We start from the raw sequence: 10,521 nt of genomic DNA, 5'->3' as shown, positions 1-10,521 counted from the left end.
TCTTGATGCCAAACCTAGAAACTAGAAGGGAACTTTCCTTCAACTCCCTGTTCCTTTTCTTAGGAACATTCCTCATCTTTTATTGTTACCACATTTCTACAGCTCGTAAGTCCATGCCAGGACAGTATCACGAATCTCTACACTATATTTCGATGTTACTGCTTTCTTTTCTCTCCTAGGATCCCACACCAGGGTCGTTCAAAGTGAACGACCAAGTGAAATCCCAGTCATGTCTCCCAAAGTTTCCTCTGGCTGAGTCTTGGGTGACGTGGCATTGTAAGGAGGCTGCTCTGCTGTACACTGGAGAAAGCCCCTCAGTTTGGGTGTGGCAGCCAAGACTAGGGTGTCAGAAGCCCACAGACACAGTGTCATTCTCAACAGCACTTCAGGGAGTGCAGGAGCCATTTGGTCATCAGTGATGATGGTCATCCTCAAACCCTGATGACACACTTTCCTCAGTTTCTCTATTTCAAGACATGTGTTTTATTTTTTACAAACAAATATATCTATTGTTGTAATTAAGGTGACATGTACAGTGTTAATGCAGTTTCTGTATCTCACCACCACCAAAGTGCCTAATACCATCTTTACCATATCCTTATGCTACTTATGTTGTTAACATTAATTCTCCTCGTTTACCTAACTCCCTCTCAAAGAGTACCTGTGTCCTTGTTCTTTTCCCACACTGTTTCTTTAGAGTGAATTCCTCTGTAATGCTCACACTAAGAACTTCCAATTGTTTGTTTATTTGGGGGTCTCACCCGGCAGTGCTCAGGGCTTACTCCTAGGGGGCTCAGGGAACCATATGTGGTGCCAGGGATAGAACCCCAGTCGGCTGTATGTCAGGTAAACACCCTACCTGCTGCACTCTGGCCCTGGCCTTAAGAATATTTTTAATTCTTCCATATGTTACCAGTTTTTAAACATTACTTTAAATACTTTCAACTTTATGACTTATAAAATATTTGTCAGATCATAATCAAAATATAAAATTCCATTCTAGTCCAGGGCCAATATTTTTACATTGAACTAAACTTTTATTTGTTTCTGCACCACCAGGATGGACCCCTGCCTCCGTATGTGGAAGGCTTGTGCCCTACTGCTGAGCCTTATCCCCAACTCACAGAACTAGCTTAGCTTTCCTGACTAGAAGAGGAGGCTAGATTGAATGTCTGGAATATTGCTCAGTGTAGACATTCTGGGGCCTGGGAATGTTGCTCAGTGTAGACTGTCTTTCCTGCAGATATGAGAGCATGAGTTTGACCCCTGGCACCATTTCACATGTGTTGTGTGATCCTAGTATTCTGTCTTTGTGATCCCTGGCCTCACACCAAAAAACAGTTCTGTCTTTGACACCACAACTAAGTGTGCAGGAGCCCCACAATTAAATGATATTACCTCAGGTTCCTTGACTATAAAGTAGAGAGAATGTTAGTCCCTACATATAAGAACTACTTTGAAGAAAGAATGAAATTAGAGCACGTAAAAGTTTAGAATATTGCCTGGTATATAGTAAGCACAGAATTAGTGTGAGTTTATTCTTACTTCTATTCACTGACCCAATCCTTACCTTCACCCAGTACACTCTTCGTTCATTTTGAGTAACCCTGTTCAAACCCAGGTCACCCAGCAGTGCTCAGGTGCTATACCTTGCTCTGTGTTTAGGACTGACCCCTGGTGGGACCATGTACGGTGCTGGGCATAGAATTAGAATTAGCTGCATGTAAGGTGATTGCCTTAACCCCTGTATTATCTCTCTGGCCCTAAACTTGTCTTTTTAGCACTGCTTTTTTAATGGTAATGCCTGCAGAGTTTTATAGATGCATTTCTCTCTAGTTATTTTTTGCTTTTGACATTTAACATTTTATTTTATCACCATGTGGAAAGATACTAAGTTCTCAGGTTTATGTCTCAGTTATACAGTATTCAAACACCATCCCTTCACCAGTGCCCATATTCCACCACCAAAATCCCCAGTATACCCCCCCTGCCCCCCACCCCAACTGTATAACTGATGAATTTCACTTCATTTTCTCTTTACCTTGATTACGTTCCATATTTCAACACAAAACTCACTATTGTTGTGGGAGATATACCCCCAAACAAGATAGCCCTACTAAGGAAGCAATTGATAATTAGTTTTCCATTAAAAGATTCTATGTTTTCAGGTTTTAGAAAAGGTCTAAACACGGCTAACGCGGCCGCGCGGCTCAGATGTGTCCCAGTCCTGAATCCCGGAGCCGTGTTAGTTGCTGCTCAGTGTCGCCAGGGCTCCATCTGGAGAAGGTGTGCGGTTGCACCTCCTCCTTCCGGCTCCCCGGTGTTGCTGGCCCCAATTCGGGTCTGGAACATTTTCCGGGCCGCGTTGCTCACCAGAATGCCTGGCCACTTCTCTGTTGAATGTGGCAAGATCTAACATTTTGTTTGAGATGAGGGAAAGAGTTCTAGAGGATTGCATGCTAACCTTGTGGGAGTCCTGGCACTAGAGCCACCTCTGAGCACAGCACCAAGAGTAGCATCCCACCACGTCCTTGGATGTGGTCCCAAATATACAAAAACAAAGATGCTTTTTAATTTTTATTTTTTTATTATAATTCCAGACTGGAGCGATAGCACAGAGGTAGGACGTTTGACTTTCATGCGGCCAACCCTTTTTCGACTCCTCCACTCTTCTCAGAGAGCCCGGCAAGCTACCGAGAGTATCTCACCTTCACGGCAGAGCCTGACAAGCTACCCGTGGTATATTGAATATGCTAAAAACAGAAACAATAAATCTCACAATGAGAGACGTTACTGGTGCCGTTATCCCACTGTCAGTCCCATGTCCTCTCCCACCTGCTGTCTCATGTCTCCATACTGGGTGCCCAAAGGGAGCCCAGGGTTCACCCATGGGAACCTGGATCCCTCTATGATCCTCATTAACACACCAGATTTGAGTCCATATCTCACCTAAAAAATTGATGTTTTATTTTTACCAAATGAATATTGAAATGTGATTTCAGAATCCTAATACATCTATAAGGTTTTAGTTCCCAATATTCATGTATCCCCATTTCTTGAAACAATGAGTTTTACTTCATAATTACTGCTCATAATTAACTGACACAATTGTTAAAAATCTCAGCGCTACATATTTGGATAAAGCTTATTATTTCTATATACGTTACTTAAACAACAGGTTAAAGGCAGGCAAAAGTATGAAAATTCAGCTAGCTTCTGATGAGACAGAGAAGACACTTTGAATACATAGTGTAAAGAATTCACTTTTACACAACACCATATATGTTCTGAATTAATTTTGTCATTTTCCCTTCTTATTTGGGGATGGGGACTTCCAAACAGTGCTCAGAAGGCCTCTGAGTGAGATGCAGGGTCTCCAGTGCCACACCTGTGGTGCTCAGAACCTGTAAACCCCTGAAGCACTCTTTTTGAGGGGAGACTTTCTGCAAGCGCCATGATTTACTAAGTCGTATGTTATACAGTTGTTTCAGGAAGTCCATGTTCCAAAGCCAATTCAACCACCAGTGTGACCTTCCCTTCACCAAAGTCCCCAGTTTCCCACCCAGCCCCTCAGCCTGCCCCGTAAACAGGCACAGAGAAATTTAGTTCAACACATGCTTGTTACAACACATGCTAGAAAAAAAAATATTCCAGCATTAAATAATTTCCTTGTAGGGGCAGCTCTTGCTGGGATGAGCAAGGTGACACTTAAGTTCTAGCTCTCTGAGGTCGCCTAGGTGGATTGGTCTCTGAGGTTGCACAGGTGGCCTGGGTCCCTGAGTTTGCACAGGAGGACTGGCTTTCTGAGGTTGCACACATGCTCTGGCTCTGAGGTTGCACATGTCAACTGTGGTGTCAGCACTCTTGGCTGCCCTACTCATTATTTTGGTTGCACTCGCTGGCATTTCCTCCCCAGCCACAGGCCTAGGGACCCCCTAGGAGGCACAAAATAATTTACTTTATATTGCTTTTTACAGGGAAAAAAGTATCAGGCAATAGATCAATAGAAATCAATATGTGGTCATTCTTCTATCTCACAATGGTGTCACTAAAGCTGAGTGTCTGAGTGTTTACTGGGTGTTTTGTGCCTCTGAGCATTCTGTGTTACTATTTTTGCTCACTGAGCTTGGTGGGTTGAGACACAACAATTTATTTAATGATTTTATTGAATCACTGTGAGATAGACCCTTACAAAGCTGTTCATGACTGGATTTCAGTCATACAGTATTCCCGAACCATCCTTGCATCAGTGTACATTTCCAGCACTAGTGTCCCCAGGTTCCCTCCCATCGCCCCCCACTCCCCAAACACACTTCCTACCTCTATAGCACGTGCTTTACTTCTCTCTCTCTTTCATTTTGGACACTGTGGTTTGCAATATCCTACACAAGTTTTTATGAAATCTGCTGTTTTCCTACTGGGCTGGGGTCGGATGACTCAAACTACTATGGAATGTGGTGTCGCCCCAGAAGCTGGAAGCATTTGGTGGCTTGGCGGCTTGATGAGGTTCAGGTGTGGAGCTGGGCCATTTCTATGCCTGAAACTTTGGGTGTGGGTGGGCACTGTTGGCCCCTGGGCAGGGGGGGCGGTGGCTGGGGTGTTCAGGGAATCTGCCCAACCCCATTCTGAGGAGGCCCCGAGCCCAGCCCTGACTGGTCTACATGGAAGATTTAGCAGCTTTGCGTTTTTCTCAAGGTTACACGAAGAACTGGGCCATTTCTATGTTGAAAAAAAAACTGTTGGGGACTAGGTAAATAAAGGAGATGGACAAGAGGTACTTGTGGGACCACTGGATTCTTTACGGGAACTCTATGGGAACCTTTATGGAACCTTTTAACCCAGAATACTTGCACTACAGGTGCAATATAGCCCTGGCAAGGGAAGAAGTTGTAGGGGAGGTTCTGTATCTGCTCTATCTCTACTTCCACTCCTGAAAGAATCTCCCTTTGGGAAAGCCCATTACAAAGATGTTTTTACCCATGAACTAAGGCCCTTTGATGTGTAAAAGTCTATCTTTATATTATATATAAATATATTATATACAATTCTTGGTATTTGCACAAAGAATGTTGTCCTGATGATTATGGGTTCTAAGTAATAAATATGATTCACAGAGAAGAGTCAGGGCTCAGTCCACAGGCTGTGAGCCCCTCACTGCATGCTTTTCTCTCCCATTTCTGCCTTTTTCTTAGTCCTCATGGCTCCATGGATCAGGCCTGCGCAGCTGAGGCTGGACCCTAGCAAAAATCCAATATGGTTTTTCTTCAAGAGACTTTCTAGGGCTGGTGAGATAGTATAACAGGTAAGGAGTTTGCCTTGCACCTTGCCAGAAATAGGTTCTATTGCCTGCATCCCATATGTTCCTCTGGGTGCTCCCAGGAGTAATTCCTGAGTACAGAGACAGTGAGCATCACTGGTGTGACCCCTTGCCCTCCCCCAAAAGACTTCCTGTTAACATTAATCTGTTGTTGATATTATCCCAGTTGAAGTCATTTTCTGGCTTTAACTCTGCAGGAGAGATATTACAGAAGGTAAGTTGCTTGCCTTGCATGTGGCCAACAGGGCTTTGATCCATGGCACCACATATGGTCCCTTGAACCTGCCAAGAGTGATCCCTGAGCACAAGAGCCACGAGTTACTACTGAGCTTTGCTTGGTGTGGCCAAAAGCAAAAAACAAAAACAAAAACAAAAACTCGTCACCACCAACAATAAAGGGTCTTTAATTCAGATTCCTCACACGGGCAAACACTGACAGGCATAACCTGAACCCACAGAAGCATCTCTGGGCTCCTCACGAGCTTGTAAGACGGTAGCATATACTGAAATGAAACCCATGAAAAATCAATCAGGTGAGGGAGCAGGTGAGAGAGCGAAGTCCCAGGTCCCAGGTGTGGCTCCCAGTGTCCCCAGGGTGGTGTTGGGGGCGGGAGATCAGGCCTGGGGATTCCTGGTCTCCCCAGAGTTTCACTTCTCCCCCCTCAACCTGTGTCAGCGCCTTCTGCCCGAATACTCCTGACGCGTCCCCAGTGTCCACTGCCATTGGGCATCGCTGTCTATATCCACCAATCAGCGTCTGCGACGCTCCCAGTTATAAACTGAGGCACTCGCGAGGGAGTCAGAACCCGCCTGCTTCTTTCAGTATGTGGGAGCCGCGACCCCTCCTGCTGCTGCTCTGGGGGGGGGGGCCTGGCCCTAACCTAGACCCGGGCGGGTGAATGCGGGGTCGGGAGGGGAGTTCGTTGTAGGGGTAAGGGGTAAGAAGGAGTTTCTCCGGTTCCCTGCCCGGATGCCCCAAATGTTCCTCCTTGTGCCCCCCAACCCCTAATTCCCCCTAGCCCAGAAGTCTCCCCTTCTCGGTCCCTCCCCCCTTCCCGTCTCCCGAGCCCCCTCCCTTTCCATCACCCTGGCCCCGGGGCGCGCGGGGGGCGGGTCGGGCCGGGTCTCAACCCTTCCCCTCCCCCAGGCCTCCACTCCCTGCGGTATTTCTACACCATCATGTCCCGGCCCGGCGGGGAGCCCCGATTCATCGCTGTCGGCTACGTGGACGACACGCAGTTCCTGCGCTTCGACAGCGACTCGGCGAGTCCGAGGGCCGAGCCGCGGGCGCCGTGGGTGGAGCAGGAGGGACCCGAGTACTGGGAGCGGGAGACGCGGAGCTTCAAGAGCTCCGCACAGACTTTCCGAGTGAGCCTGAACACCGCGCGCGGCTACTACAACCAGAGCGAGGCGGGTGAGCGCGGCCGGGCAGGGATGAGCCAACACGGGGACGGGCCGGGTCGCCCCGAGGCGGGTCCGAGAGTCCCCGAGGCTGAGGGACCGGCCCTGGACCCTTGACAGGGAGCCGCCGCGGGGACCGGGCCCCAGTTTCGTTTTCGGGTTCGGGGTTAATCTGCGCGGGCGGGTCAGACTCTCACACCCTCCAGAGGATGTACGGCTGCGACGTGGGGTCCGACGGGCGCCTCCTGCGCGGGTACGAACAATTTCTCCTATGATGGCGCCGACTACGTCGCCCTGAACGAGGACCTGCGCTCCTGGACGGCGGCGGCGGGCACGCAGGCTTGGAGAACCCAGCGCAAGTGGGAGCAGGGGGGTGAGGCTGAGCGCCACAGGAACTACCTGGAGGGGGAGTGCGTGCGTGGACTCCTTGAATCCCTGGAGAACGGGAAGGACACGCTGCTGCGCGCAGGTAGCAGGGCCCGGGTGGTGAGGACCCCTGACCTCCCCTGGGAGGGGTGACTCCCCACAAGGGGGGTCATAATGGGGTTCAGTGTCCGAACAGCGCCCCTTCTTCAGTCAAGAGAGGGACAAACACACCTGGTTTCCATGTTCGGTACCACAGAAACCCGCCCTCCCCTCAGGCCACCCTGTGTCCACAGGACCTTGAAGTTACTCGGGCGACCTTTTCTGCAATAAGGAATGTGGGTTCCCTGGGACCTGGCAGCCATTTGTGAACTGTCAGATCTCAGCTCTGACTCCTGCTTCTCTCAGTCACTCACCCTCCACCCAGGGCAGGACAGTCAGTGTCTCCTGACAGACCCTAACCTCCTTCCCAAACCCTGTTCTAGAACTTTCCAAGGAATTAGGATTTTATCCAGTTTCTCCAGCCAAGGTGGTGTCTGGATTCTTACCTCCTATTTCAAACCAATTGTCCTGTTCAACCTCATTGTGGAAGTGACCCAAAGTGTGAATTTTCTCATTTTTCCTCCTCAGAAGCCCCCAGAAGCCACATCACCCACCACCCGTTCTCTGACCAGGAGGTCACCCTGAGGTGCTGGGCCCTGGGCTTCTACCCTGCCGACATCACCCTGACCTGGCAGCGTGATGGGGAGGACCTGACCCAGGACACAGAGCTGGTGGAGACCAGGCCTTCAGGGGATGGAACCTTCCAGAAGTGGGCGGCTGTGCTGGTGCCTTCTGGAGAGGAGCAGAGATACACGTGCCGTGTGCAGCACCAGGGGCTGCCGGAGCCTGTCACCCTGAGATGGGGTGAGGAGGGGGACGGGGCACAGAGCCTGTTCTCAGGGAGTCAAGGTTGGCCCCTCTGGGGAACTGTGGAGAGTCAGGCTCGGGCTGGGGGTTAGACCCTCTCCTTCCTTTCTTCCCAGAGTCCCCTTCTCAGCCCACCATCCTCACTGTGGGCGTCATTGTCGGCCTGGCTCTCCTCGGGGCTGTGGTCACTGGAGCTGTGGTGGCAGCTGTGATCAGCAGGAGGAAGCGCTCAGGTAAGATGGGGGTGGGTTGGGGGGAATCTGTCCAACAGGGCAAGTCTTGAGTCTTGTCCCACTTTGGGGGTCCCTCCCCAATATTAGCTCTCCTGCTTCACTACCAAAGAACAACCCGCCCCTGTGCTGTTGCTCACACTCCCTTGTGTGTGCCGCTCTCAGGGTTGCTCAGGAAAGACACTTTCACCTCCATAAGCTGGGGATGAACCTGGTTCCCAGGGTCCCAGGTCACAGGGACTGTCCCTGTGAGCACAGACTGCCAGGAGAGGCTGGTCAGTCCAGGAGCATCTCCTTCCTGTGTGTTTCTTCATCTTGCCCTCAGTCTTCAGAGCTCTAACACTTCCAGGGATCCAGGCCTAGAGAGTTGCACTGTGGGCTCAAGACCCAGTGCTCTCCCTGACTTTCCCTGGGCTGTTTCCTTCCCGCAGGTGGGAAAGGAGGACAGTACACTCAGGCTGCAAGTAAGTGTGGGCACCCCCTGGGGCTCTGACCTTGGCCTGTTTGTTGCTCCCCAGACAGCGACAGTTCCCAGGGTGATGGGTCTCTCTCGAAACCTAGAGGTGAGACTCTGGAGGCTGGAGTGGCAGGATTGGGCAGAGGGGACAGGACTGGGTTTGGGGGTTCTTTGAGAGGGATGCTGGGAGCTTGCTCAGGATGTCACCACTTCTGTCACTCACCTGGGTCTCTTCATTCTTTTCTCTCACAGTGTGAGGCCGCTGCCCCGCTGGGTTTCTCACATCCCAGTGTTGTGACTCAAGAACTGCTGATTCTCCTTTTGCCCTGGGACCTGAGTGTGTCTGTGTCCTGTCACATACTGTGATGGGGGAGACTGGTCCAACCCTGCCCACCAAGCCCTCGCCACTGAGCTGCGTTCTCTTCCCTAATGCTCTGGGCTGTGCCAGCAGGACAGGACTCAGCCGTCTCCATCTGTGTTAGCTTCTTGTTTTCCTGAATAATGTTTCTCCCTTCCTGAAATCAGCATCTGATTTGCATTTTTCTAATTCCTGTTTTGTGGGGTTGAGGGTTAATAATGGAAATCCCTGAAATCTGAAAAGGAAAGAATAAAAATCGTGAGACCTTCCATGTGTTTTCTGTTTTGATTTGAGTCTGTCCCACATGTGACCGGAGAGGCTGTGAGGGAAAGGGAGGGGACAGAGGTGTGCCCAGTCTGTCTTTGTCTCAGTCATTGTGGGCTTTGATGCACCTCTAACTCCTTTGTTGCTTTGGGGGAGGGGGGCGCAATCCTGGTTCTGCACTCAGGGGTTACTCCTGGCAGGTCCAGGGAACCATATGGTTTCAGATCCACGTTGGCCACATGCAAGGCAAATGCCCTACCCACTGTGCTATTGCTCCAGCCCCCTGTAATAAATATTTTTATTTGGACTACTTTATAAATAGTAAATGAAATAAATTTTTTTTTAATTTTATTGAATCACCATGTGGAGGGTTACATAGTTCTCAGGATTATGTCAGTTATACAATACTCAAACACCCTTCCCTTCACCAGTGCCCATCTTCCATCACCACCCCCCCCAGTATACCTGCCGCCCCCTCCCACCTCCCCAGTCCCCACCCTTGTAAGTGATAAGTTTCACTTCGTTTACGCCTTATCTCGATTACATTCCATGTTTCAACACACAACTCACTACCGTTGTTGGGGTTTCCCCCAAAAAAGAAAAAGACAGTCCTATTGCCAAGGAGGCATTTGATAGTTCTCCACTGCTAAGAATATAGAGATATTAAGTCCCGCTGTTTGTTACATAACTTTTCTTTTTCCCCCTTGCCCCGCGCCACCGAGTTCATGCCTGTTTAGTAATCGCCACGCTGCCTGACAAGGGAAAAAAAACCGAAAACCGAAAAGGATGGTTATTTCCCGTCATCAGCAGGCGTGGGGCTCTGGCTTAGTTGATAGACTAGTAGAGTGTCTGCAAGCAGTTTCTGGAACCGAAGGTCTTGAGCTGGTATCGGCTCCGGCTCAAGATTCCACCAGCGTCCCACTGTTCCATGTACATAATTTTTTTCCCTTATATCCCATTCCCACGCCACCAAGTCTGTTTGCTTAATGGACATCACACTATAGTTGACTCCATGCCGCGTTTCTTCCCGAGAAAGAAGAAAATTTCTTCTCAGCCGGCGTGGGGATATAGCTTAGTTCAGTCTAGAGAGATGGCTACCACTTTGATTGCCTTCAATATTTCAGCAAAAGACTTACTATTCTTGTTAGGATCTCCCACAAAAGTCCGACCCATTACATATTGCTGATGCTAAAATGACATTAGGTCGCGCGGCCGCTGGGGC

At 49.6% G+C, this 10,521-nt stretch overlaps 1 pseudogene; it reads left to right on the top strand.

The window, feature by feature from the left end:
- Window positions 1–6,141: 6,141 nt before the first annotated feature.
- Window positions 6,142–9,197, top strand: LOC129402101 (patr class I histocompatibility antigen, A-108 alpha chain-like; annotated as a pseudogene).
- The last annotated feature ends 1,324 nt before the right edge of the window (window positions 9,198–10,521 follow it).

The sequence above is a fragment of the Sorex araneus genome, chromosome 2 (genome assembly GCF_027595985.1).
Source record: "Sorex araneus isolate mSorAra2 chromosome 2, mSorAra2.pri, whole genome shotgun sequence".
Lineage (NCBI taxonomy): Eukaryota > Metazoa > Chordata > Mammalia > Eulipotyphla > Soricidae > Sorex > Sorex araneus.
Note: the sequence above shows the minus strand (reverse complement) of the source record. Positions and strands in the feature narration are given on the sequence as shown.